General features: G+C 39.2%; 1 protein-coding gene across 2 annotated transcripts in view; it reads right to left on the bottom strand.

The window, feature by feature from the left end:
* Positions 1-25968, bottom strand: part of USP32 (ubiquitin specific peptidase 32) — a 223107-nt gene that overhangs the window by 146856 nt on the left and 50283 nt on the right. The gene's annotated exons all lie outside the window — the stretch shown is intronic.

Below are 25968 nucleotides of genomic sequence, written 5' to 3'. Positions count from 1 at the left end.
CAGAAATACCATATGATTCAGCAGTCTACTTCTGAGTATTTCCCCCTCATACACACACTTCACAGTAGCCAAAGAAAACAAAAACACTGATTTCAAAAGACAGATGCACCCCTATGTTCATTGCAGCATTATGTACAAGAGCCGAATTTTGGAAGCAACCTAAATTTATTAAATTAATAAAAATAAATGGGTATGGGGTGCCTGGATGGCTCAGTTAAGTGGCTGACTCTTGATTTCAGCTCATGTCTTGATCTCAGGGTCCTGAGACCAAGCCTCGTGTTGGGCTCTGTGCTCAGCATGGAACCTGCTGGAGAGTCTCTCTCTCTCCCTCTATCTCTGCCTCTCCCCCAACTCACAAGCACATGCCTGCACTCTCTCTCTCTCTCTCTCTCAAAATGAAGAAATAAAATCTTTTAAAAACAGATGAATGAATAAGAGGTGTGTGTGTGTGGGTATGTGTGTATGTGTATACATATATACACATACATATATATGCAATAAAGAATATTACTCAGCCATGAAAAAGAACAAAATCTTGCCATTTGCAACAATTTGGATGGATGTCGAGGGTATTTATTCTAAGCAAAATAAGTCTGACAGAGAAAGACAAATACTGTAGGACTGCACTTATATGTGGAATCCAAGAAACAAAACAAACGAAACAGAAACAGACTCATAAATACAAAGAACAAACTGGTGGTTGCCAGAGAGACAGAATAACGGATGGATAAAACAGGTGAAGAGGATAAAGAGGTACAAACTTCCAGCTATAAAATAAGTAAGTCACAGGGATATAAAGAGCGGCACTGGGAATATAGTTAATACTGTATTAACATTGTATAACAAGCACTCATAATGTATATAAATGTTGAATCACTATGTTGTATACCTGAAACTAATAAAATATTGTATGCCAACTATACTTCAACTTCCTTTGGGATAAAAATTGTATTATTTATACTCCTTAAGCACTTATGTATCCATATGGAGGACACTCTCCAAGTTTAGCTTAGATTTTGTCATTGTTTACAAAGAAAATAATCTATGAATTGATTATTGTAACAACCTAATTATTTTTAGACATCTGCTATCAAAAAAATTACCAAGTCATTATTTTAGACATTTTGAAGACTTTTTTTTTTCACCAATTAGAACAGTATCTGTCTATAAGGACAAGAAAAATACTTTTTAATAGTATGCAGTCAGTTCAGGGATCATAATGGAGGCACAGATAGGTACATAAAAAAGGTAGGTACCTTTAGCCCATGTGGAAGAAAGAGAAGACTCTGGACAGAGAGGATGATTACATAAAAATGTAAAGGCTAACCAAAGCAAAAGAAACAAGGGTATACCAGGCAGAGATGACAGTTTGTTACAAAGTACAAGGACGAATGGAGTGTATGGAATTGTATGTTACTAGAACAAAATAAACAAGGCAGGAAGTAGTAAGCTATAAACCTAGGGTAAAAGTCATTTGACCAAGTCATAGAAATTTTGCTCTGTCATAATATAGGAAGGAATATAGTCAGACACAATTCAGATACAAATTCCACGCAGACAGGAAACAGGACATGTCAGATACAATTCAGACAGTCCATTCTACTAGTAGTATAGAGAAGCAAAAAGTAGACTAATACAAAAAGAAAAGGAGAAGCTGCATCTGGGAAAATGTCTATGAAGAAAAGTCAGTAGAACCTGGAGGCTGACTGAGAAGCAATCTAGGATAATATTCATGGTTCTAGTCAGGGAAACTTGAAGGATGGTGATATCATGTAGAAAGGGAATGTAAGAAAAGATAAGTGAGGAAGAAAAGATGATAAACTCTGGTAAGAATATACTGTATATGAAAAACCTGGGAAAATTCAGTGGGTTTTTACAATTATGAGTGTAAAGCTTAGCTGAGAGGTTTGAAGAGAGTCATCAGCACACAGATGACAATTAAAATCATAAATAAGAAGCACAATAAGTCAGAGACAAAACTGTAAGAAACCAATGCTTACAGAATCTGCAGAAAAAGAAAAATACTCTAAGAATATTGATAAGGAACAGTTAGAACAGGAAAAACAAGAAAGTATAGTCTCCAAAGGACAAGAAAAAGGAACTGGTCTACAGTTTCACACAAGGCAGAAAGGACCAACAAAATAAGGACCGAAGAGTCTCTGGCACATCTATTATCATTCAATAAATGTTTGTAGTAGGGAAAGAAACATGGGTCTGACCATTTGTAGGGCAATGATAAGAAAATATGAACTGGGGTGCCTGGGTGGCTCAGTGGGTTAAAGCCTCTGCCTTCAGCTCAGGTCATGGGATCGAGCCCCGCATCAGGCTCTCTGCTCGACGAGGAGCCTGCTTCCTCCTCCTCTCTCTCTCTTTGCCTGTCTCTCTGCCTACTTGTGATCTGTCTGTCAAAAAAATAAAAATAAAAATAAGAACTAATACTTGAATAAGTAACTAGAGAAAAATGTAAATACTACATGCTTAATTCATTAAAAATTGGAGTCATACTATTAACATCCTCAATATAGTCATTTTTTTCCTCATAAGAATGCAAAAGTGAGGGAGGCATGGGTGGCTCAGTCAGTTAGGCATTGGATTCTTGATTTCAGCTTGGGTCATTATCTCGGGGTCATGAGATCAGATCCCGTGTGAAGTGGAGGCTGCTTGAGATTCTCTCCCTTCCCCTCTGCCCCGCCCATGATGTGTGCACACTCCCTTTAAAAAAAAAAAAAAAAAAAGTGAATGCAAAAGTAAAGAACAGAACAAAGCTCAATCTCATGAACTATGGTAATGGTAAAGAAATTACTTCAGTTATTGAAATACATATTTCTTCAAGATGGCTGATTGCATTAACAGCTTTACTAACAAATTAGAATGCTCACAGTCTAGTGGAAGAGATAAGAAAAATCAATCATTGGGATATAAAATGATAATCTCATACACTGTTGGTTTCAGATCATTTGAAGAACTATTTAGTAGTATGTTTAAAAAATAGCAGACTATTGACTAATGAACTTACTCATTTATAACATGAGAAAATGTATATAATAAGCTTTCCTTTTTTTTTAAGATTTTATTTATTTATTTGACAGACAGAGATCACAAGTAGGCAGAGAGGCAGGCAGATAGACAATGAGAAGCAGGCTCCCTGCAGAGCAGAGAGCCCGAAGCAGGACTCAATCCCAGGACTCTGGAAATCATGACCTGAGCCAAAGGCAGAGGCTTTAACCCACTAAGCGACCCAGGCGCCCCTGTAATGAGCATTTTTTTAAATATTTTTATTTATTTATTTATTTGATAGACAGAGAGAGATCACAAGTAGGCAGAGAGGCAGGCAGAGAGAGAGAGGGGGAAGCAGGCTCCCCGCCGAGCAGAGAGCCCGATGTGGGTCTTGATCCCAGGACCCTGAGATCATGACCCGAGCTGAAGGCAGAGGCTTAAACCACTGAGCCACCCAGGCACCCCTGTAATGAGCTTTTTAAAGCACTTATAAAAAGCAAGTGATGTCTATCAACACAAGACAGACTGAGTCTAAGTTACTGTATATACTAGAAATAGAATATTAAACACTAAAATACTGCCACAGATCCGTATTTACTGAAAATAAACAGCATTTTTATTTATTCAAAATAAACAGACTAACAATTGGCTCAAATGTAGACAAGGAGTACATACATAAAAGTGTTCACTTCTGTACAACTGAAATTTTGAAAACCTTAAAAATGAAAATTTAGGAGGACTACAATCCCGGCTGGGTCATTCCTTATCCCTGGAACCTTCTGTAAGATGGCAGTTTGCAGAGTATGTACCTTACTGGGTGGCTGGGAGAATTCTGTTCACTAATGCAAACTGCTCAGAACAGTGCCTGAGTTCTAGAAAGCCATCTAAATGTTATTTACTGTGGCTGTCATTATCATATATGTGTGATGAGAACAGCCTCCTATAACTGCTGTGAGAATAACATGAAATAAAATGAAATTATATCATACTTCCAATACTCTAACAGCTTCACATACTTTTATTTAAACTAAAGTGCCTAATGAATATAAAGCACATAATAGGTGAGGTCTACTACACCCAGACATTCAATAAATGGTACCTATTTTAAAAATGAAATAACAAAAAAATAAAAATTTAGGCAGATGGAAAATAGACTAGGATCAAGCTTAGTAAAATTTTAAAGCAGGAAAACATAACATTAATGTAGTTATTTTAGTTTTAGAAAGAAAAAACAACTTCAGGTAAAAAATGGAAAACGAAACACATTTTTTAAAAATTCATTTATTCAAGAGAGTGAGAGTATAAACAAGGGGAGCAGGAGGAAGAGGAAGCCACAGGCTCCCCGCTGAGCAGGGTGCCTGATACATGGCTCGATCCCAGAACCTTGGGATCATGACCTGAGCCGAAGGCAAATGCTTAACTGAGCCAAAGGCAGATGAGATGCTTAACCAACTTGAGGCACCCATGCATCCCTGAACGCATTTTTTAAAAAATCTCTTCTCAGGTGCAGCTGTGTGATTCAGTCAATTTACTGTCTAACTCTTGATTTCAGCTCCGGTCGTGACCTCAGGGTCATGAGAGCAAACCCATGTGGGGCTCCATGCTCAGTGAGGAGTTCGACTGGGATTCTCTCCCCCTCCTTTTGCCCCTCCCCCTGCTCACACTTCCTCTCAAATAAATAAAATCTTTTTTTAAAAAAATCTCCTGGGGCACCTGGGTGGCTCAGTGGGTTAAGCCGCTGCCTTCGGCTCGGGTCGTGATCTCAGGGTCCTGGGATCGAGTCCCGCATCGGGCTCCCTGCTGAGCAGGGAGCCTGCTTCCCTCTCTCTCTCTCTGCCTGTTTTTCTGTCTACTGTGATATCTCTCTGTCAAATAAATAAATAAAATCTTAAAAAAAAAAATCTTTTGTCTCTCTAGACTTCACTAAAACTACAGCAAGAATAAAAGGATATAAATTCACAAGAACAAAGGGAAGAGAAAAGTGAGGACCTATGAGTCAAATTTTTCTGTGACCATCAAGTGTTTGGAGGAGCGGTGACCTATCTATGCAGACCAAAGACCTGAAACCTAAGCACTAGCAGTTGAGAAATATGAACAAGAAGCAAACTAATTTACCTATTTTACCCTATTCAGAGCACCCCCCAAAAAAGGCTCAGGAACTGATGGTACCAATTACCACCAAAGGCGGGAGTGGGAGGGGTAGGTGGTAATGGGGGGGATAAAGAGAGACTGACTGGTTGAAAATCTGTATGAAAAGTGGTTAGACCAGACCCTCAGGTCTAACCTTGAAGCAGGACGTAGTCAGGCACAAGCTACAACTTTCACACAAACCTTTTAGATATAGATATATATTTAAAAAGGCCAGAGATACATTCTCCAAAGCATCTGAGGTAGAAAGGCTCCATACATGGAAACAGCAGGTTTACCTGAGAGCTGTAAGAATAATCAGAAATGAAAAAAGGTCAAGATTAAGTGAGCATCTGTATTCCTTGCCCTACTGAGACATAGGTATCACGTAGGCAGAATAAATAGGATTCTTCCCCGAAGAAAAGTAAATGATAGCAGAACATATGCCTACTGCTACTGACATGGAGTGAGAGGAGACTCTATTCCCTCCTTAGAAATGGCTGAGTTCCCAACTAATTACCCAATAGGAAAATCCCATAAGTCAAGTGACAAATTCAAACACATTAGTCATCCAATCAATGTTTAATGTACACTTTTAAAAATAAATGGGCAGTTTGGCAGTTCTTACAAACTTAAGCATATACTTACTTATCCTATAACCCAGCAATTCTACTCCTTGTTATTTACCCAAGAGAAATGAAAATACTGTATAAAAATGTACACAAGAGTTGTATTAATAATAGCCAAAACACTAGAAACAACTCCTTTGTCCATACACAGGTGAATAAATGTAGTATATCCATACAATGGAGTAGTATTCTGCAATAGAAATTAAGAAACTGATCACGCAACATAAATGAGTCTCAAAAGTGATACTGAGCAAAAGAAACTAGGCACAAAAGAACATACTATATGACCACATTATATGAAAGTCTTTTTTTTTTTTTTTCTTAAAGATTTTATTTAGTTGACAGAGATCACAAGTAGGCGGAGAGGCAGAGCAGAGGGCTGAGCAGAGGGCCCGATGCGGGGCCCGATCCCGGGACCCTGGGATCATGATCTGAGCCGAAGGCAGAACCTTTAACCCACTGAGCCACCCAGGCGCCCCATTATATGAAAGTCTTAAAGAGGCAAAACTAACTATGGTGGCAAAGATGGTGACTGACCAGTGGTGGAGTAAAGGGTGTGTGGGTAGAAATATAAGGAACAGACTGCAAAGAGGTAGGAAGGAACTCTTCTAAGGTGATGGAAATGTTTTATACATTTGCCTGGTGTGCTGATTACACAAGAAAATACATTTGTCAAAACTAATTAAACTGATTATATTATATCCTCAATTATATTGAGGAAGATACCAACAAGGAAGGTACCAAAACAAACAAGGGTTGTTAGTGGGGATAACAGAAATAATGAAGAAGGAAGAAAAAAACAATACTAAAACCTCCAAATATTCTTAGAGAAGGATAAAAGGAAAATTACATCCAAATAAGCACTATAAAATATAGTAATGAGAAAGTAACAATAATCTCTTGGACCCCCTTCCCAGCAGCTGTAAGAAAATGTTCTTCATCAAAACAAGGGGATAAACAAAAGAAAAGGGACCTGGAAAAGACGGACTCCAGCATGAGAGAGGTAAAGGATGGCTGATCGTGATATGACACCCCAGGATGACAACTACACAGTAGGCCTAGAGGATAGGACCAGATTAGAAATGAAGAAGGGTTCCAGAAAAAAAAGAAAGAGAGCAGGACGGTACAAGTGATACATCTGACCACAGTGGGAATAGCTTGAAGAGGTATTTCACCTTCAAAAAATAAATCTCAAGGATTAGTTTTACTTTAGGTTTCTCTTAACCTAAAAAAGAGAAGCCTTTCAAAGTACAACAATACAGGCTTGAACTGCATCAGTCCACTTATACGTGGACTTTTCTTTTCAATAAAGACATTGAAAAATTTTTTAGAGATTTGCAATTTGGAAAAACAGATGAACTGTACAGCCTAGAAATATCAAAGAAAACTGAAAGGTATGTCATGAATGCATTAAATATATGTAGATACTTGTCTACTTTACCATTTACTATCATAAAATATAGAAAATTAGAAAAAGTTAAAATTTCTCAAAACTTACACACACTTACAGACCGTACTTGGTGCCATTCTGAGAGAAATGCAAACAAGTGTAAAAATGCGGTATTAAATCATAACTGCATAAAATTAACTGTAGTACATACTGTATAACTGTTAATAATTTTGTAGCCACCTCCTGTTGCTATTATAGTGAGCTCAAGTGTCAGAACATCTGCTTAAAATACCGTGTGCTGCTAATCATTTCTTCGTGAATAGTTAATCTCTCTAGTAAATTGTGTATCACAGTAAAAAGTGATCTCTCATGGTTCTCATGTATTTTTCATCACATTTAGTGCAAAACCCTAAGCCTTGAGTATCACCAGGGGGCCCATACGAAGTGCTGCTAGTGGGCTGGAAGTGCTCCCAAGAAAGAGAAAAGTCATACCATTTTAAGAAAAAGCTGAATTGCCTGATATGTACCACACAGTGAGGTCTACAGCTGCGGCTGCCCACTATTTGAAGATAAATGAATCCACTGTAAGGATCATTATTTTAAAAAGGCTGGGGTAGGGGGTAGATTCATGAACCCTCTCTACATCTGTGCCAGCAGGAGTGAAAACCTTATACTTTTTGTGAAATACCTTTTTATCTCGTACTGAAAATGCAGCTTTTATGTGGGTGCAGGTTGTTAATAAGAAAGGCGTACCTGTAGACTCTAACATGATTCAAGAAAAATCAAAGTCACCAGATGACAACTTATGGCAAAAGGAAGATGGAAGGATCTAGTCAAGCTGACGAATTTAATCCCAGCAAAGGATGGTTTGGAAAAAAGAGGTCTGCCTTAAAACATGTCAACAAGGGGACGCCTGGGTGGCTCAGTGGGTTAAGCCTCTGCCTAGAGCTCAGGTCATGATTTCAGGGTCCTGGGATCGAACCCTGCACTGGGCTCTCTGCTTGGCAGGGAGCCTGCTTCTCTCTCTCTCTCTCTCTCTCTCTCTCTGCCTGCCTCTCTGCCTACTCGTGGTCTCTTTCTATCAAGGAAATAAAATCTTTTTTTAAAAAAATGTCAACAAGAAAAGCAGTTTCTGCTGACCAAGAGGCAGCAGATGAATTCCCAGATGCCATTTAGAAAATCATTGAAGAGAAGGGTATCTGTAGAGCAAGTTTTTAATGCAGATCTAAGTGTCCTATCCTGGGGATGCAGGGGCACACAGGGAGGGTAGAATGCCGCAAAGAATATTTATTGGTAAGGAAGAGAAGCAAGCACCAGGATTTAAGATAGGAAGAGACAAGCTAATTCTACTGTTTTGTACAATGCACTTGGGTTCATGGTCAGGACTGCCCTTATCTCTAAAGTTGCTAACACCTGATGCTTGAAGGAAAAAGATAAACATCAGTCATTGGGCTATACAACAAAGTCTCTCCACTACGAGAACCCGTTCCATCAATGCTCTATCCCTATAGTCAGAAGTATCTTGCCAATAAGGGTCTACTTTTTAAAGTTCTTCCTATTCTCATCCTTATTAAATTTTGAACATTGGACCCTGTGGCCAGGACTGCTATTGTTGCTGCTCCTGACCACACTACTGCGACTCCTACCACCTATGCCAAATGCTTCTGCACAAGTTCCAGCCTCTGTATCACCAGATCCTGAGTCAGAGTCTGGCATGTGGTCATCTGAGTGGTGAAGCCATAAGGAGTCATGTCCACCTGCAAGAATATCAGGGAAACTGGGTCTTCCCCTCTAACAGATGGAGGTGGGCTCCACCCCAATCAAGACCCTTTTAAAAAAAAAAAAAGTCTTTAAGTGTGAAATCCCTTTACACAGGAAGAGGGGTACAAACTCTTGGGGTGGACGCTGTGATTGAGGAATGGAAGAACAGTAACAAATTTCAATTTTTGGAGCAGTGATCTCAGACTAGAACTTTATCTGGTACATCGTAGGCACTCAGATTTGCTTAGACAAAAGAGTGACTAGCAAATCATATTTTTCAAATGAAAAAATACTTTTGATATTGAACAATGCCCCTGGGTGCCCAGAACCCTATGAGTACAACACCAAAGGTGTAAAAGTGATCTACCTGCCCCCAAATGCAATATCTCTAGTTCAACCTCTGTATCAGGGGGTCAGGTCATAAGAAGTCATAAAGCTCATTACATATGGTATTCTTTGGAAAGGATTGTCAATGCTATGGAAGAGAACATATTAGAGAGGCCTGGAAAGATTACACCACTGAAGATGCCACCACTGTTATAGAAAAAGCAGCAAAAGCCATCAGAGCCTGAAACAATAAAATCTGGCTGGAGAAAACTGTGTCCAAATGTTACAGGTGCCTTCACAAGATTTACAAAAGAGCCAATCAAGGAAACCATGAAAGAGATTGTAGATATTAAAAAAAAAAAAAAAAAAAAAAAAAAAATGGGGGATAAAGAGTTTCAAGATAGGGATCTTGGAAAAATTCAAAAACAAATAGACACCACACCAGCACCACCAGAAAGCAGAACTTGACGGAGACAATACAATGGAGATACAGGTTTCCAAACTGGAGCCAGATGATGAGAAACAAGATCTAAAAGAAGCAGGGCCCGAAAACAAATTGACATTAGACAATTTAGCAGAAGGATTTCAATTAGTCAAGACTATTTTGAATTCTTTTATGACCTGGACCCTCCTATGATATGGGCACTAAAACTAAAGCAAATAGTGGAAGAAGGATTGGTACCGTTATCATGCTGACATCTCTACATGATGCTTTAAAAAACCGAAAAAGCAAAAAAATCGGGCAGAAATTACAATGCATTTCCATAAAGTTCTACCAAGTGTACCTGCCTCTTCTGCTTCCTCTTCCACGTCCTCCACATCCTCTGCCTTTACCACCCCTGAGACAGCAAGACAGCCCCTCCTCTTCCTCCTCCTCAGCCAACTCAATATGAAGACAATGAGGAAGACCTTTATGATAATCTACTTTTACTTAATGAATAGTAAGTAACTGTCGGTCAAAGTTAAAAAGCTTTTCTTGTGTATATGTGTTTCTTTGTATGAAAATCTAGTACAGTTACTAGATACATACAGTTATGGCAAGAACTGTAGGTGTTTTTGTCATCATCATCTAACTATTCATCATGTAGAACACCGTGTACAAAACTCATATGGAAGTGGATAGCCTATCTTTATGTATGCATGAAGTGGATGATATTTCTTTTAATTTTTTAATTAACATATAATGAATTATTTGCCCCAGGGGTAAAGGTCTGTGAATCAACAGGCTTACACAATTCACAGCACTCATCATAGTGAATGGTATTTCATATAAAATCAGTAATGTGGAGGGAGGAGTCAAGATGGCGGAGAAGTAGCAAGCTGAGACTGCTTCAGCTAGCCGGAGATCAGCTAGATAGCTTATCTAAAGATTGCAAACACCTGAAAATCCATCGGCAGATCGAAGAGAAGAAGAACAGCAATTCTGGAAACAGAAAAACAACCACTTTCTGAAAGGTAGGACCGGCGGAGAAGTGAATCCAAAGCGACGGGAAGATAGACCCCGGGGGGAGGGGCCGGCTCCCGGCAAGCGGCGGAGCAACCGCGCACAAAATCAGGACTTTTAAAAGTCTGTTCCGCTGAGGGACATCGCTCCAGAGGCTAAACCGGGGCGAAGCCCACGCGGGGTCAGCGTGGCCTCAGGTCCCGCAGGGTCACAGAAGGATCGGGGGTGTCTGAGTGTCGCAGAGCTTGCGGGTATTGGAACGGGAAAGCCGGCTACAGAGACAGAGCCGACAGTAAGCTCGCAGCTCCGTGTTACCTTGAACCGGTCGCAGGCTCGGTGAGCTCGGAGCGCGGCCGGAGGTCAGGCAGACGGGAGTAACTGGGCGCTGTTCTCTGAGGGCGCACTGAGGAGTGGGGCCCTGGGCTCTCGGCTCCTCCGGGCCGGAGACCAGGAGGCCGCCATTTGTATTCCCGTCCTCTGGAACTCTACGGAAAGCGCTCAGGGAACAAAAGCTCCTGAAAGCAAACCCGAGCGGATTACTCACCCCGGCCCCGGGTAAGGGCGGTGTAATTCCGCCTGGGGCAAAGACACTTGAGAATCACTACAACAGGCCCCTCCCCCAGAAGATCAACAAGAAATCCAGCCGAGACCAAGTTCACCTAACAAGGAGTGCGGTTTCAATACCAAGGAGAGCAGCAGAATTCCAGAGGAGGAGAAAGCCAAGCACGGAACTCATGGCTTTTTTCCTGTGATTTTTTTTTAGTCTTGCAGTTAATTTAATTTTTTCTTTTTCATTTTTTTTTTTTTCTCGCCTTCGGGTAAAATTTTTTTTTTTTAACTGTTACCTTTTTCTTTTTTAACGATTTTTTACTAGTTTATCTAATATATATATATTTTTTTTTACATTTTTCTTAGGTGTTTTCTTTTTTTAAAAAAAAAAATTCTTTTCTTTTCTTTTCTTTTTTCTTTTTTTTTTTTTTCTTTTTTCTTTCTTCCTTTTTGAACCTCTTTTTATCCCCTTTCTCCCCACTCACGATTTTGGATCTCTTCTAATTTGGCTAAAGCATATTTTCCTGGGGTTGTTGCCACCCTTTTAGTATTTTACTTGCCCCTTCATTTACTCTTATCTGGACAAAATGACAAGACGTAAAAATTCACCACAAAAAAAAGAACAAGAGGCAGTACCGAAGGCTAGGGACCTAATCAATACAGACATCGGTAATATGTCAGATCTAGAGTTCAGAATGACAATTCTCAAGGTTCTAGCCGGGCTCGAAAAAGGCATGGAAGATATTAGAGAAACCCTCTCGAGAGATATAAAAGCCCTTTCTGGAGAAATAAAAGAACTAAAATCTAACCAAGTTGAAATCAAAAAAGCTATTAATGAGGTGCAATCAAAAATGGAGGCTCTCACTGCTAGGATAAATGAGGCAGAAGAAAGAATTAGTGATATAGAAGACCAAATGACAGAGAATAAAGAAGCTGATCAAAAGAGGGACAAACAGCTACTGGACCACGAGGGGAGAATTCGAGAAATAAGTGACACCATAAGACGAAACAACATTAGAATAATTGGGATTCCAGAAGAAGAAGAAAGTGAGAGGGGAGCAGAAGGTATACTGGAGAGAATTATTGGGGAGAATTTCCCCAATATGGCAAAGGGAACAAGCATCAAAATTCAGGAGGTTCAGAGAATGCCCCTCAAAATCAATAAGAATAGGCCCACACCCCGTCACATAATAGTAAAATTTACAAGTCTCAATGACAAAGAGAAAATCCTGAAAGCAGCCCGGGAAAAGAAGTCTGTAACATACAATGGTAAAAATATTAGATTGGCAGCTGACTTATCCACAGAGACCTGGCAGGCCAGAAAGAGCTGGCAAGATATTTTCAGAGCACTAAACGAGAAAAACATGCAGCCAAGAATACTATATCCAGCTAGGCTATCATTGAAAATAGAAGGAGAGATTAAAAGCTTCCAGGACAAACAACAACTGAAAGAATTTGCAAATACCAAACCAGCTCTACAGGAAATATTGAAAGGGGTCCTCTAAGCAAAGAGAGAGCCTACAAGTGGTAGATCAGAAAGGAACAGAGACCATATACAGTAACAGTTACCTTACAGGCAATACAATGGCACTAAATTCATATCTCTCAATAGTTACCCTGAATGTGAATGGGCTAAATGCCCCTGTCAAAAGACACAGGGTATCAGAATGGATAAAAAAACAAAACCCATCTATATGTTGCCTCCAAGAAACACATTTTAAGCCCGAAGACACCTCCAGATTTAAAGTGAGGGGGTGGAAAAGAATTTACCATGCTAATGGACATCAGAAGAAAGCAGGAGTGGCAATCCTTATATCAGATCAATTAGATTTTAAGCCAAAGACTGTAATAAGAGATGAGGAAGGACACTATATCATACTCAAAGGGTCTGTCCAACAAGAAGATTTAACAATTTTAAATATCTATGCCCCCAACGTGGGAGCAGCCAACTATATAAACCAATTAATAACAAAATCAAAGAAACACATAAACAACAATACAATAATAGTAGGGGACTTTAACATTCCCCTCACTGAAATGGACAGGTCATCCAAGCAAAAGATCAGCAAGGAAATAAAGGCCTTAAATGACACACTGGACCAGATGGACATCACAGATATATTCAGAATATTTCATCCCAAAGCAACAGAATACACATTCTTCTCTAGTGCACATGGAACATTCTCCAGAATAGATCACATCCTCGGTCCTAAATCAGGACTCAACCGGTATCAAAAGATTGGGATCATTCCCTGCATATTTTCAGACCACAATGCTCTAAAGCTAGAACTCAACCACAAAAGGAAGTTTGGAAAGAACCCAAATACATGGAGACTAAACAGTATTCTTCTAAAGAATGAATGGGTCAACCGGGAAATTAAAGAAGAATTGAAAAAAATCATGGAAACAAATGATAATGAAAATACAACGGTTCAAAATCTGTGGGACACAACAAAGGCAGTCCTGAGAGGAAAATATATAGCGGTACAAGCCTTTCTCAAGAAACAAGAAAGGTCTCAGGTACACAACCTAACCCTACACCTAAAGGAGCTGGAGAAAGAACAAGAAAGAAACCCTAAGCCCAGCAGGAGAAGAGAAATCATAAAGATCAGAGCAGAAATCAATGAAATAGAAACCAAAAAAACAATAGAACAAATCAACGAAACTAGGAGCTGGTTCTTTGAAAGAATTAATAAAATTGACAAACCCCTGGCCCGACTTATCAAAAAGAAAAGAGAAAAGACCCAAATAAATAAAATCATGAATGAAAGAGGAGAGATCACAACTAACACCAAGGAAATACAAACTATTATAAGAACATACTATGAGCAACTCTACGGCAATAAATTTGACAATCTGGAAGAAATGGATGCATTCCTAGAAACATATAAACTACCACAACTGAACCATGAAGAAATAGAAAGCCTGAACAGACCCATAACCAGTAAGGAGATTGAAACAGTCATTAAAAATCTCCAAACAAACAAAAGCCCAGGGCCAGACGGCTTCCCGGGGGAATTCTACCAAACATTTAAAGAAGAACTAATTCCTATTCTCCTGAAACTGTTCCAAAAAATAGAAATGGAAGGAAAACTTCCAAACTCATTTTATGAGGCCAGCATCACCTTGATCCCAAAACCAGACAAGGATCCCACCAAAAAAGAGAGCTATAGACCGATATCCTTGATGAACACAGATGCGAAAATACTCCACAAAATACTAGCCAATAGGATTCAACAGTACATTAAAAAGATTATTCACCACGACCAAGTGGGATTTATTCCAGGGCTGCAAGGTTGGTTCAACATCCGCAAATCAGTCAATGTGATACAACACATCAATAAAAGAAAGAACAAGAACCATATGATACTCTCAATAGATGCTGAAAAAGCATTTGACAAAGTACAACATCCCTTCCTGATCAAAACTCTTCAAAGTGTAGGGATAGAGGGCACATACCTCAATATCATCAAAGCCATCTATGAAAAACCCACCGCAAATATCATTCTCAATGGAGAAAAACTGAAAGCTTTTCCGCTAAGGTCAGGAACACGGCAGGGATGTCCATTATCACCACTGCTATTCAACATCGTACTAGAGGTCCTAGCCTCAGCAATCAGACAACAAAAGGAAATTAAAGGCATCCAAATCGGCAAAGAAGAAGTCAAATTATCACTCTTCGCAGATGATATGATACTATATGTGGAAAACCCAAAAGACTCCACTCCAAAACTGCTAGAACTTATACAGGAATTCAGTAAAGTGTCAGGATATAAAATCAATGCACAGAAATCAGTTGCATTTCTCTACACCAACAGCAAGACAGAAGAAAGAGATATTAAGGAGTCAATCCCATTTACAATTGCATCCAAAACCATAAGATACCTAGGAATAAACCTAACCAAAGAGACACAGAATCTATACTCAGAAAACTATAAAGTACTCATGAAAGAAATTGAGGAAGACACAAAGAAATGGAAAAATGTTCCATGCTCCTGGATTGGAAGAATAAATATTGTGAAAATGTCTATGCTACCTAAAGCAATCTACACATTTAATGCAATTCCTATCAAAGTACCATCCATCTTTTTCAAAGAAATGGAACAAATAATTCTAAAATTTATATGGAACCAGAAAAGACCTCGAATAGCCAAAGGGATATTGAAAAAGAAAGCCAACGTTGGTGGCATCACAATTCCGGACTTCAAGCTCTATTACAAAGCTGTCATCATCAAGACAGCATGGTACTGGCACAAAAACAGACACATAGATCAATGGAGCAGAATAGAGAGCCCAGAAATAGACCCTCAAATCTATGGTCAACTAATCTTCGACAAAGCAGGAAAGAATGTCCAATGGAAAAAAGACAGCCTTTTCAATAAATGGTGCTGGGAAAATTGGACAGCCACATGCAGAAAAATGAAATTGGACCATTTCCTTACACCACACACAAAAATAGACTCAAAATGGATGAAGGACCTCAATGTACGAAAGGAATCCATCAAAATCCTTGAGGAGAACACGGGCAGCAACCTCTTCGACCTCTGCCGCAGCAACATCTTCCTAGGAACAACGCAAAAGGCAAGGGAAGCAAGGGAAAAAATGAACTACTGGGATTTCATCAAGATCAAAAGCTTTTGCACAGCAAAGGAAACAGTTAACAAAATCAAAAGACAACTGACAGAATGGGAGAAGATATTTGCAAACGACATATCAGATAAAGGACTAGTGTCCAGAATCTATAAAGAACTTAGCAAACTCAACACCCAAAGAACAAATAATCCAATCAAGAAATGGGCAGAAGACATGAACAGACATTTCTGCAAAGAAGACATCCAGATGGCGAACAGACACATGAAAAAGTGCTCCATATCACTCGGCATCAGGGAAATACAAATCAAAACCACAATGAGATATCACCTCACACCAGTCAGAATGGCTAAAATCAACAAGTCAGGAAATGACAGATGCTGGCGAGGATGCGGAGAAAGGGGAACCCTCCTACACTGTTGGTGGGAATGCAAGCTGGTGCAGCCACTCTGGAAAACAGCATGGAGGTTCCTCAAAATGTTGAAAATAGAACTGCCCTATGACCCAGCAATTGCACTATTGGGTATTTACCCTAAAGATACAATTGTAGTGATCCAAAGGGACACATGCACCCGAATGTTTATAGCAGCAATGTCCACAATAGCCAAACTATGGAAAGAACCTAGATGTCCATCAACAGATGAATGGATCAAGAAGATGTGGTATATATACACAATGGAATACTATGCAGCCATCAAAAGAAATGAAATCTTGCCATTTGCAACAACATGGATGGAACTAGAGCGTATCATGCTTAGCGAAATAAGTCAAGCAGAGAAAGACAACTATCATATGATCTCCCTGATATGAGGAAGTGGTGATGCAACATGGAGGCTTAAGTGGGTAGAAGAAGAATAAATGAAACAAGATGGGATTGGGAGGGAGACAAACCATAAGTGACTCTTAATCTCACAAAACAAACTGAGGGTTGCCGGGGGGAGGGGGCTTGGGAGAAGGGGGTGGGATTATGGACATTGGGGAGGGTATGTGATTTGGTGAGTGCTGTGAAGTGTGTAAACCTGGTGATTCACAGACCTGGGGATAAAAATATATGTATATAAAAAATATATGTTTATAAAAAATAAAAAATTAAAAAAAAAAAATCAGTAATGTGTTAGTTTTTATTGTTTTTATGACTTTTCTTTGAAAGAAGTATGTTATTGATACAGTATGCCTCTCTCATAATTGGAAACACTGCATTATCAGACTATGATCACAGGTATGTTTTTTAATGTGACAATGAATTATGAAAAGGACTATAATAATGGATGCCATGAAAACTGTTTAATGACTCATTCATTAGAATAACTTCATTAGGCTAAGCTACTATGAAGCAAATGGATCAATAACACCAGGTTACCATAAGCAATCATATTGCTTCTTCATTATCAATGTATGAATTGTTAAGCCTGTAAATATGAATTTGTTTTTCACATTATCTTTTCATTTTTGATGCCTAGTGTTAGTAATACATATAACATCTACAATGTTTTGTATTATACACAATAATATTAATGTGGGTACTCACAGAAGATTCATCTTGTAAACATATGACACAAACTTAAAATATCAATAAAAACAGTACAGTGCTGTAGATGTTATTTCCTCTTCCTTGTGATTCTTAATAATGTTTTCTCTAGCTTACCTTAAGAATACAATATATAGGGATGCCTGGGTGGCTCAGTGGGTTAAAGCCTCTGCCTTTGGCTCAGGTCATGATCCCAGGGTCCTGGGATCGAGCCCCATCATAGGGCTCTCTGCTCAGCAGGGAGCCTACTTTCTCCCTCTCTCTTTGCCTGCCTCTCTGCCTACTTGTGATCTCTGTCTGTCAAATAAATAAATAAAATCTTTAAAAAAAAATACAATATACAATACATATAACGTGCAAGATATGTGTTAATTTACTGTTTATGTAATCAGTAAAGCTTCCAGTCAACAGCACGCTATTAATTGTTAAGATTTTGTGGAATCAAGAGCACCTGGCTGGCTCAGTGGATACAGTATGTGATTCTTGATCTCGGGGTTATGAGTTCAAGCCTCACATTGGAGAGAGATTACTTTAAAAAATTTTTTTCAGTAATCACAATTTTATGTGAATTTCTGATTGCCCAGGGGGTCAGTGCCCATAGCCCCCAAGGGTCAAAGGTCAACCGTACACCTATAACATTCTGTCATGAGAGTTAAGAAACCATCCAGAATCTTATTGAAAGCTATAGGGACAGAACCATAATCCCTCCTCAAACAGGAAGTGTGAACAGAAGACAACAACAAGGAAACACCAAAGGTAAAGACAGAAGGGCAAAATATTTTTTCTCATATCAAAAATGATTTTCAGGGGTGCCTAGGTGGCTCAGTGGGGTAAGCTCTGCCTTCGGCTCAGGTCCTAATCCTAGGGTCCTGGGATCAAGCCCCGCATCGGGCTCTCTGCTCAGCGGAGAGCCTGCTTCCTCCTCTCTCTCTGCCTGCCTCTCTGCCTACTTGTGATTTCTATCTGTCAAATAAATAAATAAATCTTTTAAAAAAATGATTTTCAGGGAAATTTAACACAAATCTCATCACAAAAAAGCTCTGGTGACTTCAAGACATCTCAGTTTTGGGGCGCCTGGGTGGCTCAGTGGGTTAAGCCGCTGCCTTCGGCTCAGGTCATGATCCTAGGGTCCTGGGATGGAGCCCCACATCGGGCTCTCTGCTCAGCAGGGAGCCTGCTTCCTCTTCTCTCTCTCTCTGCCTGCCTCTCTGCCTACTTGTGATCTCTCTCTGTCAAATAAATAAATAAAATCTTAAAAAAAAAAGACATCTCAGTTTTTAAAATATTTAGTTGCTGAGAATTAGCAATTCACAAATAACAAGATCTGGTAAGAAAAAGAAGTACTTGATAATCACTTTCTGATTGTAGCACTGAGGCAGCAAAAGCAATTACACAGAAAGGACCAATACTGGACCAGAGATAAAACAAAGACTATGGTATTCACTAGTGAAACAGAATCCTTCCAGAAAGACCATCTTAAAATGCAAAACATAAAAATTAAAATATTACAAGCTATTGAGCCCTTACTTATCATATGCTCAAACACTGTGCTATGCAATGGGGAATACAAACCTAAAAATAATCAACTCTACCTTCAAGGAATTCATGGCTAAGAGACAGATTCATGAATAAATAATGACAATATAATAAATATAAAAGACACAGCTGGGCACAAGAAGAACACCTAAAAAGAGAAGAAGAGTGCTTGCTCTAAAACTACACTACTAAGTTGTGCTCTAAACACAACTTACAGCAAAACAGACAACTAGCTACATCTAGTGATTACGTCTATATACTTTTTTAAATCTTTTTTAAAAAATATTTTATTTCTTTGACAGAGCAAGCAAGCACATGAGCGAGCAACGGGATCTGCACACTCAGAGAGTGGGAGAAGCAGGCTCCCCTCCAAGCAGACAACCTGATGTGGGACTTGATCCCAGGACCCTATGATCACAACCTGAGCCAAAGGCAAATGCTTAACCGATTGAGCCACTCAGGCACCCCTACTTCTCTATACCTTCTATAAAGGTCTTCTTGTTGTGAATTCCTCTTACATTTGATCATGTACAGCATGACATTCTAAAAACCTATCTGACCTATAGTAAACTTAATATAGCAACATAACCAACAAAAACAACCTAATCAACAGTTATAATCATGTTTTTAAGAGAAAACTGTAGTATTCTATGATAAGATTTACAGATTATACCAACTGACTGGGACTAAGTTGACTGGACTTGAGTTAGTTGTGATGAGAAGGAGAACAGATAACTAACTTCAAGAATTCCCCACGTGCTTTCAGGCAGGCCATCAACTTCCTCATTTGGATGAGAAAATGAAAAGCTCTCAGGCATAGACAACAGGGCTAGCCACAAATCTGTGCTTCCTGGATACCCCACCATCCCAGATTTTCCCATCCTTTCTCATCACTTGGTTTCCTGAGCAGGGCAAAAGCAACAGTGTACTTTGGTGAGCTAAGGGGAGGATGCTGAATTCAGTCCAGGCAGCAGTCCATGTCCTGCTAAAGGATCACATAATCAGGGCAGGGGGTGCTAACAAGAAACCTATGCTTCTTCTATACCTCTACTATTTCTTTTTCTTTTTTTTAAGATTTTATTTATTTATTTGACAGAGATCACAAGTAGGCAGAGAGGCAGGCAGAGAGGGAGGAGGAAGCAGGCTCCCCGCCGAGCAGAGAGCCCCATGCGGGGCTCTTTCCCAGGATCCTGGGATCATGATCTGAGCCAAAGGCAGAGGCTTTAACCCACTGAGCCACCCAGGTGCCCCCCCTCCACTATTTCTGAATCACATTTCATCTGATCCTTTACCAACATTATCAATACAAAATATCTAAATAAATGAAAATACATGCATAATTGCAACTGAAAAGGCCAGAAACATTAGACATCACCCCCGCATCTGACTATTCTAGATTTGACACCAGAAAGAAAAGTTGTATGAATAAAAGTATTCTGTGGCTCCTTTGCTAAGGAATAAAAGTTCAAGCATAATGGGAATTACTGGAGAAAGAAAGAGTGACAGAGCAAAGCTCAAAAACTGAAATACCTACAGGGAGGAGGAGGGCAATCTAAGTGAGGAAGTGGGCCAGGTGGGGTATATGGAACCCTAGAGACCACACATCCTCCTACAGGGGGTAGATGCTACTAAGTTCCAGACATTTGCTACAATGTAGCAATGAGGAAACCAAGAATATGGGGGCGGGGGGTGAGTGAGTGAAAGACCGAGAGACAGAGAGAGAAGGAGAGAGAGAGCTCTCTACTTTAAAAGCACTGACAACTAATTTTTTTAAAAAATTTAAACAGCATGCTGTCTCAGTATGTCTGTCCAGCCAGCTGCCAGTTTTAACAAACTCTGGCCAAATGGTTAACAAAATATACATGTGTTTAAACTGAACAAAGTCACTTACTAGGGATGAGAACATGGGCAAGTTACTTAGTATCATTGCACTTACTCTTCTGTAAAACGGGGTATGTATGTGGACTTGACAAAGACAGGACAATAATGGATGCTCAATAAATGACAGTCTGGGAGGACAGGATTTCTAGCAGTAAAGAGGGTGTACCCTATTCATTCTATAAAATTATAAACAAAGTCATCCTTTGTAAAATAAATTCTGCTATCAACCTTACATAAAAGAAATCAGGAGTTACTTGGCATTAATAGATCAAAGGTTCAATCAGGTAAATCTGGCTGTATTCATGGCTACAGGCTGTGCTAAATATAATATTTACTTAAAGCATGGGTACGGTCACTTGCTATACTTTATCTACAAAAGCTCCTAATCACAAAAGCTCCTTGAACTAAAGTCATGAAGAATTCAGCATGTACTCCTTTTAAAAATAAGACTACTTTTTAACAGACTGAAGAATGGGGCTTCTTTGATATAAATCATACATACAACACAAGACTAGTTGAGTTTTCACTAAATCCAAGACTTCTCTAGAGGGAATTTTAAAATTTGTTTATAAAATATAAACAAGAGCAGAAAAAATTTTCAGTTTTATCTAGCAGTTTCTGGTTACACAGTAATTCAAGCATATTCTGAGTAGCCTATATGAAACAACATAAAAACTAAACAGATGTGTACTTCACCTAACATACTGACAACAGTGTGTCAGGTTCTATGGGGGGGATGATACAAAGATAAGGTATTGTCCTTGGTAGGGTTTTTTCGTTTCGTTTATTTCCTTGGTTTTAAAAGCTTAAAATTTGTCAATAAATACTTAAGTCCTATTCTGGTCAGTGAAAGAAAAAGAAGGTATAACTTTTCTAAAAAATAGGAATTCAAGGGGCACCTGAGTGGCTCAATCAGTTAAGCCTCTGTCTTTGGCTCAGGTTATGAACCCAGGGTCCTGGGACTGAGCCCCACATAGGGCTCCCTGCTCAGCCCCACAGGAAACATACAGTTCCCCCCATTTGTGCTTCTGCTGATATCACAACCCTGCCCAGATTCAAGGGGAGCAACCACAGACCCCACTTTTCATGGGAGAAGTGTCAAAGTCATATTGTAACAGCAAATGGGATAGGATATTTGTCACAGCCATCTTTCAAAATTATAATCTGCCATATAATGAACAATTAATATTTGTACCAGGTTTTCTTCTTTCCACAGCCACTTGAAGAATACAACATCATATATTCCCCCTTTTAAATATTTACAGATCTTTGCAAGACAAGTTATATACATAGGTACTAAAGAAAATAGTACTTAGCAAAAAAGAAGTCAAGCATACCACTCTCCTTCAGGAATACTCAACTATTATAGTATATTACCTCTAACCAAAAATAGAGCTAAATGGAAGATTTAAACTTCCAAACTAACATCTTAGAAAAGATACAAAATTGAAAGGAAGACGACAGAGGAACAGTATGTGATCTGCTACCCAACTGGGAGAGATCAGAAGCCTATCTGCACTACATCTAAGGGCACTATTTCAGAAACTGGAAGCAACTTAGTCTTAGAGGGAAAAAAAGGGAGGGAAAGGAGACTAAGAATTCTCTCTCCAGTAAGAACTTCAGCATCTAAGATCTACAAAAGAGAAGGAAGGAAGGAAGGGAAAGAGGAAACGGAAGGAAAAGCAGTCCATGGCAAAAGGGTAAGAAAAAGTAGGTTACCTTCCAGTGACTTCCTGATCTAAGGCTCTAGTGTCTGACTATCTAGAGTATTTCTTCCTCAGTTTAAAGGAAAATTTTCTCTTTTCCCTTACTTAACATGACTTCTATAATGAAGTATGACTTAGCAAGGCAATGGATATACTGTCCCTGGAAGTGAAAATCAAAGATGAAACAGAGCTTTTAGTTAAAGTTATAACTATTTTGTCATTGATTTTTTTTTAAAGGGTAGGGTGAAGCATAATCTGAAAAAAAAAAATCCATTTATGAAAATTCATTTACAAAGCAGAGCTACCAAGACTAATTCTAACTTTGTCTTAAGCAATAAATATCTTCAGATCGTTCAACTAGGGAATTCAGAAATTTCCCTAATTATGTTGTAGTTTGTATATCCTAAATATTCATTATCTGCAGTTCCTACAGGCAGTTTTTAACTACACATGGCTTATAAGCATAACATTCTTTCTTTTTTTTTAAATTGTGTTTTTAACTAATTTTTTTCAGTAGTCATTTATTAAATGCTACTATGTGTCAGTCACTGTAAAGATGAGTAAGACATAGTTCACACATTCCAATACTTCAAATTTCAGAAGGTAAGACCGGCACACAACCAAATAACCATTATACCAGATAGGAAACTTTATGGTGGAAGTAGTAAAATGGAGTCCCAAAGTAGGGAGTGATTAATTCTGAGATGGTGACTAAGAAAGGCTTCCAAGAGGTATTGATTCTTGAAATGAAGGGGTTCACCTAGCAAAAAAAAAAAAAAAAGGCCAAAGGGTATTCCAGGCAAGGAAAACACATATAAAAGAACAAAGTAGCACAGATAATTGGGGAACTGCAAGTAGTTTGATACAAATGGAGTACAAGGTGCAAGAAGCAGAGGTGCAGGAAATGAAACTAGAATGCATAGAACCCTACTTTATTCAAGGTGATAATGTTCCCAGCTAAAAAAAAACCAAAAACCAAAAAACAAAAAACTATACTTTCCAGCTTCCCTTGCAACTAAAAATGGTCAATGAAATATAACAAAATTTGCTAAAGCGTAAGACTCCTTTAAAAAACTTCAGATAGTTAGTAATGAATGTCCTTTGCTTTAGTTTCTTCCTCCCACCTGGAACTCAGAAAGCAATGCCTGCCTCTGCAGCAGCTCTCTTACATAACAAATGAACCTGAAGTTATAAACCATACACAACAGACAGTAAAATCAAGAAGTAAGAAAAAGCTTAGATGACCATAAAATTACCATACAACCTTGGATATTCTATCTCCAGAACTGTATGTAACTCCTAGATCTTATTTAAGAAATTTCCTGTTCAGGGTAAGGTGAACTTAGGTGGTAAGCTGGCTTACCTGTTAGCCACCTAAGTAACAGGTGGCTGTTACCTGTTAAGGTAGGTAACAGGTGGCTCAGCCTGTTAAGCGTCTGCCTTGGGCTCAGGTCATGATCCCAGGGCCCTGGGACTCAACTTCTCCCTCTGCCTGGCTTCCCTACCTGTGCATGGGCTCATGTACTCTCTCTCTGACAAATAAGTAAATAAACCTAAAAAAAAAAGAAAAAGAAAGAAAGAAAAGAAAAAAATTCTGTTTAAGGGCGCCTGAGGGGCTCAGTCAGTTAAGCATCTGCCTTCAGCTTAGGTCATGGTCTTGGGGTCCTGGGATGGAGCCCCACATCATCCACCTCCCCACCTGCTCATGATCTCTCTCTGAAATTTAAAAAAAAAAAAAAAAAAAAAACCTTAAAAAAAAAAAAAGAAAGAAAATTTCTATTTAATATTCAACCAAACTTAATCCTAACTGATAAAGGTATCAGGTCCAAGCATATGGAAAGACACTCTTAAGCTATTTCCTAGTTTTAAACAAATAAGTAACAGATTTATGTTCACACTCATGTTAAGATGTTAAAAATATTAGAAAAAGGCCACACTGGCAGCACAAAGACGGGAAGACCAGCTGAGAAGCTACTGCACTCATTCAGACAAGAGATGAGAGTTAAAGGCAGATTCAAGAGACATTGGGTTCAAAGGATAATTAATTAGCTATAAAAGGACAAGAAAGGAAAAGGATCTAAATATCTGCTTGGTCCTAAAGTGTATTCAGTGTCACTGCTGAAGATAAAGTCTACAAGAATTTGAATATTTTACATGGTATTTACATTTCCCTTAGGGACTAAGTGTATGTGTCACTCCCAAAATTCATACATTGAAGCCCTAACCTTCAGTGTGGCAGCATGTGGAGTTAAGAATTACTGTTAATTGAGGTTACAAGTGTGAGGCTGATAGGATTAGTATCCATACAAGAAGTAACACCAGAAAGCTGGTGTTTCCCTCCCCCACCCCCACCTCCCTGCTTGCAGACAGGATAAAGGCCTTGTGAAGACTCAGACAAGGAAGCCATCTGTAAACCAGGAAGAGAGTCTTCACCAGAAACCAAACCCTGCCAGAAACTCAATTTTGGACTTTACAGCTTCCAGAACTGTGAGAAAATAGATTTCTGTTGTTTAAGCCATCCAGTCTATGATATTTTGTTATGGCCGCCTAAGGTAATACAGAATTTGCTATTGAGAAATTGGGTACTGCTATAAGAAACACCTAAGAATATCAAGTGGCTTTGGAACTGGGTAATGGGTAGAGGCTGGAGGGGTTTTGAGTTGCATGCTAAAAAAAGGCACAGAGGTGCCTGGCTGGCTCAGTAGGAAGAACATGCAACTCATGAACTTGGGACTGTGAGCTGGACCCCCTCACTGGGTGCAGAGATTACTAAAAAAAATAAGTAAACAAGCTTTATACATAAAAGGCCTAGATTGCTGTGAAAGGACTATTGATAGAAATATGGCCCTCAAAGGTAAGAAAGAAGGTGAGAGGCCCTCAAAGGTGAGAAAGAAATCCAAGAGAAGAAAGCCACAGAGAAGGTCCCTATAATCCTAAAGAATATTTAAATCATGAACAGAATGTTGGTTAGGAATATGAACATTAAAAGACCATTCTGGTAAGGTATTAGACAGAAATGAGGAACATGTTATTGGAAATTGAAGGAGAGGTGATCCTTGTTTCCTTGTTTTAAGCAGCAACAACAAAAAACAGCAAAGAGGGGCACCTGGGTGGCTCAGTTGGTTAAGCATCGGATTCTTGATTTCTTTTTTTTTTTTTTTTAAAGATTTTTATTTATTTATTTATTTGACAGAGAGAGATCACAAGTAGGCAGAGAGGCAGGCAGAGAGAGAGGAGGAAGCAGGCTCCCCGCAGAGCAGAGAGCCCGATGCGGGACTCGATCCCAGGACCCTGAGATCATGACCCGAGCCGAAGGCAGCAGCTTAACCCACTGAGCCACCCAGGCGCCCGGATTCTTGATTTCTGCTCAGGTCATGATTTCCAGGTCTCCACGTCAGGCTCCACACTCAGCAGGGAGTCAGCTTGAGATTCATTCTCTCTCTCTGCCCCTCCCCCCACTGATGCTCACTCACTCTCTCCCCCTCTCTCTCAAAATAAATAAA

This window comes from Mustela lutreola, chromosome 15 (genome assembly GCF_030435805.1).
Source record: "Mustela lutreola isolate mMusLut2 chromosome 15, mMusLut2.pri, whole genome shotgun sequence".
NCBI classification, from domain to species: Eukaryota; Metazoa; Chordata; class Mammalia; order Carnivora; family Mustelidae; genus Mustela; species Mustela lutreola.
The sequence above is the reverse complement of the archived record's forward strand: the minus strand, read 5'-3'. Positions and strand labels throughout refer to the sequence as shown.